This window comes from Hemicordylus capensis, chromosome 2, assembly GCF_027244095.1.
Source record: "Hemicordylus capensis ecotype Gifberg chromosome 2, rHemCap1.1.pri, whole genome shotgun sequence".
NCBI lineage: Eukaryota > Metazoa > Chordata > Lepidosauria > Squamata > Cordylidae > Hemicordylus > Hemicordylus capensis.
The window spans coordinates 362,267,420-362,278,525 of NC_069658.1; the positions used below are offsets into that span (position 1 = coordinate 362,267,420).

At 44.1% G+C, this 11,106-nt stretch overlaps 1 long non-coding RNA gene across 1 annotated transcript in view; it reads right to left on the minus strand.

Moving 5' to 3' along the window:
• Positions 1 to 10,734, minus strand: part of LOC128346149 (uncharacterized) — a 46,635-nt gene extending 35,901 nt beyond the window's left edge. Inside the window, exon 1 of the long non-coding RNA XR_008316807.1 lies at positions 10,663 to 10,734. This is a non-coding gene — a long non-coding RNA (uncharacterized LOC128346149). The remainder of the gene's footprint in view (positions 1 to 10,662) is intronic.
• Positions 10,735 to 11,106: the final 372 nt, after the last annotated feature.

Sequence of the window (11,106 nt, forward strand, 5' to 3'; positions counted from 1 at the left end):
GTGCAAAGTTCAGGAGGGCAAGTGAGAACAGAATGCAGCATGACACTGCAACCTCCTCTAACTGGCTGGAAGGTGCTTTTAACATCTCATTGGGTTAGCTTGCAGCATAAAGGGAAATCTGTGAAAAACAGAACTCATAGCATGCAAAAATGTTACAGAGGCAGACTGCTGAGAAGTTATTGGCCACAATCAGACACAAAGTTATGCACTTGTGTTCGACTGTGACCATGGCAAACTACACGATGACTGTTCTAAACCCTGCATAGAGTGTTTATTGACTGAAGTATTACTTGCAAGAAATTGAGGGCTTTCCAAAATGAAAGTTGCTGTATTATTTCCCTTCTGCTGTAAAGATGTGGAAGTAGAGCTTTCCAAACACAACAGTGAGCTTTTGACGGAACAGAAAAAGAAAAGGAAAAGAACACTGCAGAAATGAAAGTGGTCTAATAATAGCAGAAAATGTGCAAGGGGAACACCACCATCACCCATCACAAAATCAGACTATTTTAGACTTTCAGCCATCATACACAAACATCTTTGTAGGGGTGCAAGCCAGAGTAGCATTGACTATTTCAAGAGTATGAAGGTTTGATTGCTGAAAGTCTACAATAATGGGGGGGGGATCTAAAATAAACAATCCATTTAGGGGTTGAAAGAGAATGGATGCCAAAAAATTTTAAAAATGCAAATTAAATGGATTGAAATGTAACATTAAAATGGTTGCAAATAGGGCTGTCATGTGCTTGCCCAGTGAGTGACAGTGCTAATGATTTTAATTGCTATGAAGCGCTGGGCAAGGATGTAGCCACTGCATCTCCAAGTTTTTTCTCCCACCGCTCCCCTCACCGACCCTTTTTCCTTGACTGGTGCAAAAATAGAATCTTGGCGGACATGGGGGAAAAAACCTCTTCCTTCCTTCCAAGGGATGGGCTAACCAAGGGAGGCCATCTATAATGGCTCTAACAAAGCTAACACTGAGTCTTACAAACTTTCTTTTGCCAATGGAAGGATGTATCTCACTAATTTTCAGACTGCAACATCCAGAGAGTTGGATGACCATCATCATTTTTCTGAGTCATGAGCACATTTCAGTCACCACCGTATAGCACTGAAGCTGATGTGTAACATTGAAACTTTTGGTACTAACATCTGTTTTAAGAACATAAGAACAGCCCTGCTGCTGGATCAGGCTCAAGGTGGGCCCATCTAGTCCAGCATCCTGTTTCACTCAGTGACCCACCAGGTGCCTCTGGGAAGCCCACAGGCAGGAGCTGAGGGCATGCCCTCTCTCCTGCTGTTGCTCCCCTGCAACTGGTACTCAGAGGCATCCTGCCTTTGAGGCTGAAGGTGGCCTATAGCCCTCCAACTAGTAGCCGTTGAGAGACCTCTCCTCCATGAAGTTATCCAAACCCTTCTTAAAACCATCCAGGTTGTTGGCTGTCACCACATCTTGTGGCAGAGAATTCCACAAGTAGATTATGCGTTATGTGAAAAAGTATTTCCGTTTGTTGGTCCTAGATTTCCCGGCAATCAATTTCATGTGTTTGTTTTATTTGTGCATTAAAAAGTTCTTTTAAAGTTTTCATTCTTTTGGAGAATGTGTATTTCATGGCTGTTCTACCATCTTAACTTTCTTTCATAAATGAAAATGTTTCTAAATAATAGGGATTTAAAGTGTCAAAAATTCAGCTGTGGCATGATCCAGGCTCTTTTATAAAGTACCTAGGCGTTCTAGCTACCTTTAAAGAGACATAAATCCATTCAAATGTGTGTGTGTGGGGGGGGGGGAGATTGGCGGGTGGCAGGGAGAGAGACAAACTGGCACAACTACAACCGGTTTATTATTGGAGGGTTAAGCTACTCTGAAAAGAGGCATTGTCACTGCAAGTTGTGCCAGTACTAGAAACCCAGATTCAGGGACTGTGAAATCCTGTTTGCACAGCTTCCGCCAAAAGTGCTTTATTAGCAAGTTGCAAAGTCTCTTCGGCTGGAATTCCTGCAGTAAAGCTGCATCCAGGCCAAGCTCACAAATCATTAGCCACACAATCTTGTTTATCCTGTGAGGCATTGGAGTTTGCTCTGTTACAAAATCAGAGCAACAAGGTTGAATGGTTCCAAGCAAAATAATAAATAAATAAGCCGGTTCTTTGAAGAGTGGCGAGATGCTCACTTTCTGCTGACCGGATCAAAGCTGAGCATGCGAACATTCCTTGGGGAAGGGGAAAACACCAGCAGATGGACAGGTCAGGCAAACAGCCAGCCTTCTGGCCATTCTTGTTCACCTCCTTCTCATCGGAGTGATCCTGCTGATTGTGACACCTGCTGGACACCATTCTCTGGGTTATTCTCTTTTCAAATGCAGGGCAGATAGAAACATGCAGGGAATCAAAGGACTCTGCTACCTATGGAATCCCACCATTCTTATTAACTCAGCAGTGTGCACATTAAAGTGATGGCTTACTCTTACCCTTCTGCTATGGAGTAGAGTGGCATTTCAGCTTCACAACAAGGCTGCAAGAAGTAGGGACTTGTCCAAAGCCACTCGGTAAGCTTCAGAGCTAAGTAGGGATTTGTATCTGGCCTTTCAGCTTCCAGACCTGGTGTTCCAAGCCACTATGCCACATTGGAGATGACTTACATTTCCATATGTGGATTGGGAAGAGCTGGCAGGGCAGTGGACCTAAACCATAGTTTAGAGACCATAGAGAGTGCCAAGCAAGGGTACAGACTGGGCATCTCATCCCACCCCACTAGGATCAACAGCCATCTGTCAGGAAAGTTTAAAATACATTTGTCGTGGGGGTGCTGCTCTGGTTCCAGGTCTGTTCTTCTTCATCGTAGGTTGGTTATCTTGCACCACGTTACTAAATGGGTTAATTTATGGATCAAAATGTTAATTTTAAATGTTAACAAGGGACCATGAAACTCTGGTGTGTGCTCTATACGCTGCACTGGTGCAGGATTCTGAATTCAGAGTCAGCCCATAGGTTCCACGGGATTGTAGTAGCTGATAATAAGCGTCATTTTGTTGATAGACGGGACATCTAGCAATTCTAGCCAGGAAGCCCGAGTGGTATAAGAGGTAGCATGTTGGACTTGGCTGAAGGAGACTTGGGTTCAAATATCCATTCAGCTACTAAATTCACCTTGAACCTTTCATGATCTCTTGGTTTACCTCACAGGGTTAGGGGTCACCTCATATATTCTGCTGACCTCTTTCACAAATGTGTTAGACAATCTCCTGCTCACAGATCTGAGAAGAGGGATCCCTGCAGGTTACTACCTATCATAATGGACAGAATTCTCCTAGGAAGTTTTCAGATAGCAAATGCAACTCTATTTAAGAAGAGTTTGGTTCAGGATAGGTAACTTCTAATTTTACCATTATTGTTGCAGTGTTTTCCCACAATGAGTGTTGTTTTTTTCTATCTATCTATCTATCTATCTATCTACTTACATGTATATCCCGCTCTTCCTACAATGAGCTCCGAATGGTGTACATGGTTATTTTTATCTCCACAACAACCCTGTGAGGGAGGTTAGGCTGAGAGATACATGACTGGCCTAGAGTCACCCGGTGAGTTTCATGGTTGAATGGGGATTCAAACCCGAATCTTCCTGGTCCTAGTCCAACACTCTAACCACTATGCTATGCTGGCTCTTATCAACTTGAGCCAATTAGTCTACATACTGAGAAAAACTTTATAACACTGACCAACTTCTATTCAATGCAACTCCCATCTTTAAATGTATTTCATGTCATAATTTTTCACCTGAAGCACAGGTCCATTGGAGATATATATGCTCCTCTACCAGCTGAGGACATTTTAACTAACTGAATCCAAACAGGAAGTGGATCGCACACTATAGGGCTCTGGTGGTTAATAGCAAGACGCCAACAACCAAGCTATCACATTCAAAATAACATATAAACTGCAATGTATTTAGATAGCTATTTGAGGAATAGCAAATATATGCACAGGAATCAAAACCTGATCACAAAAAAGAAAGGCAAAGAAATACATGCTATTACTATTACAAGGGCTTTCATATCTATTTGCTCATCAAAACAAATAAGTTACTCATTTTAGGACTGTGTTTCTTTAATCTGTGCTGATAACTCCTCAGGGCTCCGTATAGCCTCCGATGTTGTTTAACTTCTGCATGAAACCGCTAGGAGAGATCATCAGGAGATTTGGTGCAGGGTGCTATCAGTATGCTGATGATGCCCAAATCTATTTCTCCATGTAATCCTCATCAGGAGAAGGCATAACCTCCCAAAATGCCTGCCTGGAGGCAGTGATGGGCTGGGTGAGGGATAATAAACTGAGACTGAATCCAGACAAGATGGAGGTACTTATTGCACGGGGTCGAAACTCGGGAGATGAGTTTGATCTGCAAGTTCTGGATGGGGTCACACTTCCCCAGAAGGAACACGTGCGCAGTCTGGGGGTGCTTCTGGATCCGAGCCTCTCCCTGGTGTCCCAGGTTGAGGCAGTGGCCAGAGGTGCCTTTTATCAGCTTTGGCTGATTCGCCAGCTGTGTCCATTGCTTGAGATAAATGACCTCAGAACAGTGGTACATATACCGGTCACCTCCAGACTGGATTACTGTAATGCGCTCTATGTGGGGCTGCCCTTGTAAGTAGTCTGGAAACTACAGCTACAACAGGAAACTACTACAGGATCTTGTTAGCTCAATGCCATGGAAAGGTTCAGGGTTGCCATCATAGGGTGGCCCTCTGAAGCAGCTGGTGCAGGTCTACCTCTGATCCCTGAAATTACCAGCTTTGTGTGGCAATGAGGGGACTCTTGACTGATTGTCTCTGGGGTGACCCTTCTACAAGGCCCGGTGAGGTGGTCACCTCAGGGGGCAGATTCTTGGGTCACCAGTGAGGCAGCAAGCTGCCCTCCTGCCTCTCACATTTAAAAAAGGAAGAGAGTGGGATGCACAGAAAGGTGGCAGTGCTAGTTGGTTCCCTTCCTCAGGTACTTAGAGGTTGTGATCCAGCAGTGAGTCCTTCCATCATTGCCCACTCTCATCTGCCCCATCTAAAAATGGGAAATTGCTCCCTAAGGCCTCTTTGCTCCCAAAGGCTCCTGTGATGGCAATCTGCAATTTCTGATGAGATGGATGGGAAGAGAGAAGGAGGAGATGGAGCATGACTCTCTTGTCCTTCTTTGCGGACACTAGTGGGGGTGGGATGAGCCATGTGGGGGCATGGAGGAGGAGTCTACCCGCTGACCCCAATTGGTAGACCAGCTGTTCACGGGGGGAAGTACCATTTTGAGGCCTGTTTTTCCAGCAAAATGGGCCTCAAAAAGGTACTCAAATCACCCAAATGGACCCAGGTTGTTCAGGGGTGATTTGTCGAGACAGTCACCCAAGTGAGCTATTTTCAACAAATCAATTCAACAATTCTGTGATTCTAATCAATCTCAAACCAAATAGCAGAACATGATCCGTGCACACCCCTAGCCCATGGAGGACAATTTGCCAAAGACAACCTCAGACCTGTAGCCAGCCTTGCTGCAAATCAGCCTCTGCTAAAGGCACAGGATCAGGCCAGGCTTTCTGACCCACCCACCCCCGCCAAGCCAGTTGGCAGCGCTGTATGTGGTCTCCTGTTATTTTAACTGGTGATTGCATGCAAATTCTGCTCTCTTCATAAAAGGCTGCATACATGCTTCTAAACAACACTAATCAGACTGAGGCTCTGGGAACAGATTCAAATACAGTCTGCTAACAGGGAGTTTTTAGATTCAGAATTTTGAAGTGGTTGTATTCAGAGCTTATCCTGAGCCTACCTAAGCTGATTCCTCTGTGGAGTAAGCATAAGGTATGTTTTAGATTGGTGGTGTTATAGTTAGAATGTACACCTGTGCTTTCCCCAGTATACTTTGCATAAACTGTGCTTCTGGTTTAGAAAGGGGCCATTTTAATATCACTTCTTCTCCACTCCACTTCATTTGCAAAGTGCATCTTGTGAAAAAACCTCTTCCATCAGAACAGCCTACACAATGCCTAAAAAACCCCATGTAAATAATCAGATGGTTGGCTATCGGGAAGCTGTCTTTCACATATGACTGCTCAGTGTTATTGTGATAACTAGGAGTTTTGTATAATGACCCTTTGAAAAATGATGCTTCTACTGTTTCCTGTGTTATATCATTTGCATAAATATTACAATTCATGGCATCCTTATTAGCATAGACAATATACCTATAACTCCATTGATGAATACAAAATATTCTTTTAGTCTAGCTTACTATCTGCTCACACTTCAACCTTTGGGACAGTCAACCTTGCTTTTTGGAGTTGTTTTTTTTTTGTCTCCCCCTGCCCCATACCTTCTTTTTTGTGTTATATACAAATTGCATTTTTATCACTATTATTGTTGTTGATGATATTGACCTCTCTGGGGTGCTGCTGACAATCTGCTGAAGCTTTCTTTTCTGTTTTGCCACAGCCTCACTCTTGTTTGGGGCACACAGCTATGCTTTAAGAAATGAGCCTGGTCTGGAGCAGCATGGGATTTGGTGTAAGTCTCCTGCAGTAGTATATCTTGAGATACACCCAGCTGTCTCCCGAATTAGACTTGAATAGGGTCCACCCTGGTTGCATTTGAATGGGAGACTACATGCACGAGCACCGTAAGAAATTCCCCTTGGGGGTTGGAGCCGCTCTGGGAAGAGCCGAAGGGTTCAAGTTCCCTCCCTGGCATCTCTAAGATTCCTGCCTGCAACCTTGGAGAAGCCGCTGCCAGTCTGTGTAGACAATACTGAGCTAGATAGACCAATGGTCTGACTCAGTATATGGCAGCTTCCTATGTTCCTATGTAACTCCACTACCAGTGCAACTTACTTAATGCAAGGGCCCAAAACAAGCAGTGGTAGGGACAGCACAGTGAGGAGCCAACTTACATCAGACCTTGCATTATTTCCAGACCATAGCCATGCCCTTGACAATGGCATCAAGCAGGGGGTTCAGTCTGCAGCCCTCCTGGCTACTGGCCAGGGTGACTGAAGATGATGGGAGTTGTAGTTCAACAACCTTTGAAGGGCCGCAGTTTGAGATCCTGCCTGGCCTAAAGCTATGCTGACTTCAGAAAAAATGCAAGTCAAAAGGCACTCAGTGAAATCCATCAAAAGCAAAATCCCACTACCCCCTCCCCCACATTGTTGCCTTCTGTTTCACCCACCCTGCCAGGAAGGAGTATAGGATTGAGGCTCACCCTGCACCCAATCATGGCAGACTTCCTTGAGTATATGAATCCCTGCCAAGGCAAGCATAACTCCAATGAGTGATGTCAGAGTGTGCAGCACAGGACTATTTCTCTCTGACCCCATGTTGTGCACACTTGGAGCACACAGACGTGAACTTTGGTGAGGGCAACTCTGAAGAAAGGGCATATTTTGCACACAAACGGGGGGGGGGACTTTACACAAAGGAGCTGCTGCTTTTGCAACATAGATGAGGAAAGCACTAACACTTATCTACTCAGAACCATTACAGGCTGCAAGCGTTTCTCATGTCTCTTCCAACCTCCTTCAGTATTGTCAAATGTGTATTGGCTCTAAACTCAGTTGGCTAACCCAATGAGCTAATGAGGTGATGCTCATGCATCATAGTGGGGCTGAGCCCAGAACGACCTAATACCAGCTCTGCAGTTAGCCCACAGCAGGATCCATGCACCCCCAAGAGGCTTCACCTTCAGCCAATGCACAAATCCCTCTGTCTCTCCAAATGCAACCTGCGATCTGCACACTGTTTCTCTGCCCCCTCCCTCTAGCTGGAGGGTTTCACCTCCCCAGCTCTTAAGTGTTGCAGTCAAAACAGTGGAGAGAGACTTCCAGCTATCAAAAGAACATCTCCTCTGTCATTTTTTCTCACCGATGAAACATCAGTTAATGTCATAGGCGTAACTATAGGGGGGGCAGGGGGGGCACGTGCCCCGGGCGCCACTTGGCAGGGGGCGCCAAAAAGTGCCCCCGCCGATTTGCCGGAAATTATTTTATTATTTTATTTATTTATTTATTTATTGCAGAGCAGTCCCCCGGTCCCGGCACGCCCCCCCCCCATTGGCATTGCTCATCCAGCACTGGGCGCCATGGCGTCTTCGTAGTCCAAGTCTCTGACTCTCACTCCCCGGCGCGCCCCGCCGCCCCGCCACCAGTCGCGCATGCGTCGAGAGGAGGACATGCACCAGAGCAAACTTCCTGAACAACTCCCTCTTCTGAACAACTTCCTGAACGCCCGAACCAGTTCCCCTTTTTGCTCATTCAAGTCCTTCCTCCCCTATAATCTAACCACGTTTTAACTGAAAAGGTTCAGGGAGGGGGAGATGGGGGGATGTGGAACCTTGGGTTCCACATCCCCCCATCTCTCCCTTCCTGGACTTTTTCACTATGTAATGCAAGCTAATTTAATTATATGTCATCATCAAAATGGATTAGCTGTTTCAGCCCATCAGGAAAGTCTAAACCTCCACTGATTTAATTAACCAGACTGAAAATCAGATGAACAGAGAATGTTTTAATGAAAGGTGGTATATAAATTTAACAATAAGTAAAACTATCATTAGGAACAATTAGCGATTACTTAAACATTGGTGCTGCCAAGCAATTTGTAAATAAAACTTGAAGCCCTTTGAAAATAAGCTGGAATTAATTGTAGGTTGGGCAGGGGGTGAAAGTATATGCTTCTAAACATTTATTGTTAAATTTATATACCACCTTTCATTAAAAACAACCCCAAAGTGGTTTGGTTTTAGTCATGGATTTTAATTTTAGTTGCTCTTTTTGTCAATGTGATGAAGATTAGTTAAATCTGAGTGGTCTTAGGCAACCAATGTTGCATCTGAAATGCCATTTCATTTTTTATTGTCATAAATACTCTCCAACCAATTTAAATAGCAAAGGTGTATATTATCGCTTTATTCAATTGCAGGGAATCTCAAAAAAGCAGGATTTGCAACTAAGGCAGTGCATATCTTCTCTAAAATGGCCCTTTTATAGTTTTTCTAACTTTGAAATCGTAACATAAAACAAAGCATAAATGCATAAATGCTTCCCCCTCCATTTGAAACTTTTTCTGGTGTAAATAGCGCACGGTTTTGGAAAAGGGGAGTCTTTCTTTAACAGCGGGAGAATAAGGAGTCTTTAGCACTATCACCCTAGTCACTCGAATTACTTTGGAGTCCTTGGTTTTCATTTTGTTAAAATACAGTCACTCACAAGGGAAAGTCAGGAACAGAACCAGGGCGTGAGGGAGGGGCATCATAATCATAATCATTGCATCATAATTCTGATGTTTGAGATACAAGCCAACTTCACAGGGTTGTTGTGAGGAAAAACCTAAGTATAATGTAGTATGTATCATCATTGCATCATAATTCTGATGTTTGAGATACAAGCCAACTTCACAGGGTTGTTGTGAGGAAAAACCTAAGTATGTAGTGCATTTTAAAATTTTTGGTATTTTTTGTAATTTTTAAAAATTTTTAAATAAAAGTTTTCTGAAACATGTGTGTCAGTCAGATGTATGTTGGGGGGGTGGCGGGGGGGCGCAATTTCAGTGCTTGCCCCGGGCGCCGTTTTCCCTAGTTACGCCTCTGGTTAATGTGTATGGAGTATGAGCAAGGCATTGCTAATTGGACTCTCAGATTGGTCTCTCAGCATCTGAAACAATATTATTAACAATAATAATTGCTACTATTATCTTATATAGCATTTATAAATGATATGATTGTTATATTACTGACAGTTCTGAGGCACTTGGCAAAAGAAAAATGGATTATAAATTATCATCAATAAAATATGCCCATTGGATACACAAGTATGGGTCTGTATGCCTGAGAAATGTGAACATAAGAACAGCCCTGCTGGATCAGGCCCAAGGCCCATCTAGTCCGGCATCCTGTTTCACACAGTGGCCCGCCAGATGCCGCTAGAAGCCTACAGGCAGGAGTTGAAGGCATGCCCTCTCTCCTGCTGTTACTCCTCTGCAACTGGTACTCAGAGGCATCCTGCCTTTGAGGCTGAAGGTGGCCTATAGCCCTCCAACCAGTAGCTGTTAATAGACCTCCATTAAGTTTTCCAAACCACTCTTAAAGCCATCCAGGTTGTTGGCTGTCACCACATCTTGTGGTGGAGAATTCCACAAATTGATTATGGGTTGTGTGGAAAAGTGCTTCCGTTTGTTGGTCCTAAATTTCCTGGCAATCAATTTCATGAGATGACCCCTGGTTATTATTATTATTATTATCTAGTGTTCGGTGAGAAGGAGAAGGATCAGTGTGGCACAAGGATCAATTCTTTGTGATAAATGGAACAAAAAACAAACAAACCAAGATTCCACCAAACCCCAAAGCTGCTGCCCGATATAGGTGTAAACATACCAATGGGGATTTGAACCAGCAACCTCTGACTTGCTAGTCAAGTCATTTCCGTCCTACTCCATCAGTGTAGACCTCTTGGTTATCCTCTGCCCATCTTGGTATCAGACAGAGTCCTGTGATGAAGCCTGGGGCTTTCTGTGTAACACAGAAGGGCTATTAGGCTACAAAAGCATGGGTTTGCTTAGGTGTTTTGTGAATGGCTTGAAACTGAGATAGGATTCTCCCTGAAAGCAAAACAAACAAACAAAAACCCCAAATCTAACCTTTCTGTCTCATCATCAGAGAAAGCAAGAGATTCCTATGAAGATTATTGTATTTGTGAAAGTGCCTCCCCCACACCCACACTCTCTGCACATGAACAATCCATGTGAGCCTAAGTACTTTCCATGTGACTTGCTTATTCCGATGCTTGCCGTGTAGCAAGGCATTTAAAGCAACAGGCAAGGTCAATGCCTGTTTGTTGATAGCATTTGCGAGAACAAACACAGCCGAAAAGAACAGCATTCTAAGAGAGCAAGATTCAGTCTCTCCACTCACACACACAGGGATGGGTAATGCCCAAGTGAGGGTCACTGCATTTCCCAGAGAAATGCCGGTATCAGAAAGGATTTCTTCCTATTTCTAATGCCACCAGATTTAATTAAGAAGGGAGTCTTTGGGGGGACCCCAAGGAGGACATTTCACCGCAGTCCCACCACCAGTAATGG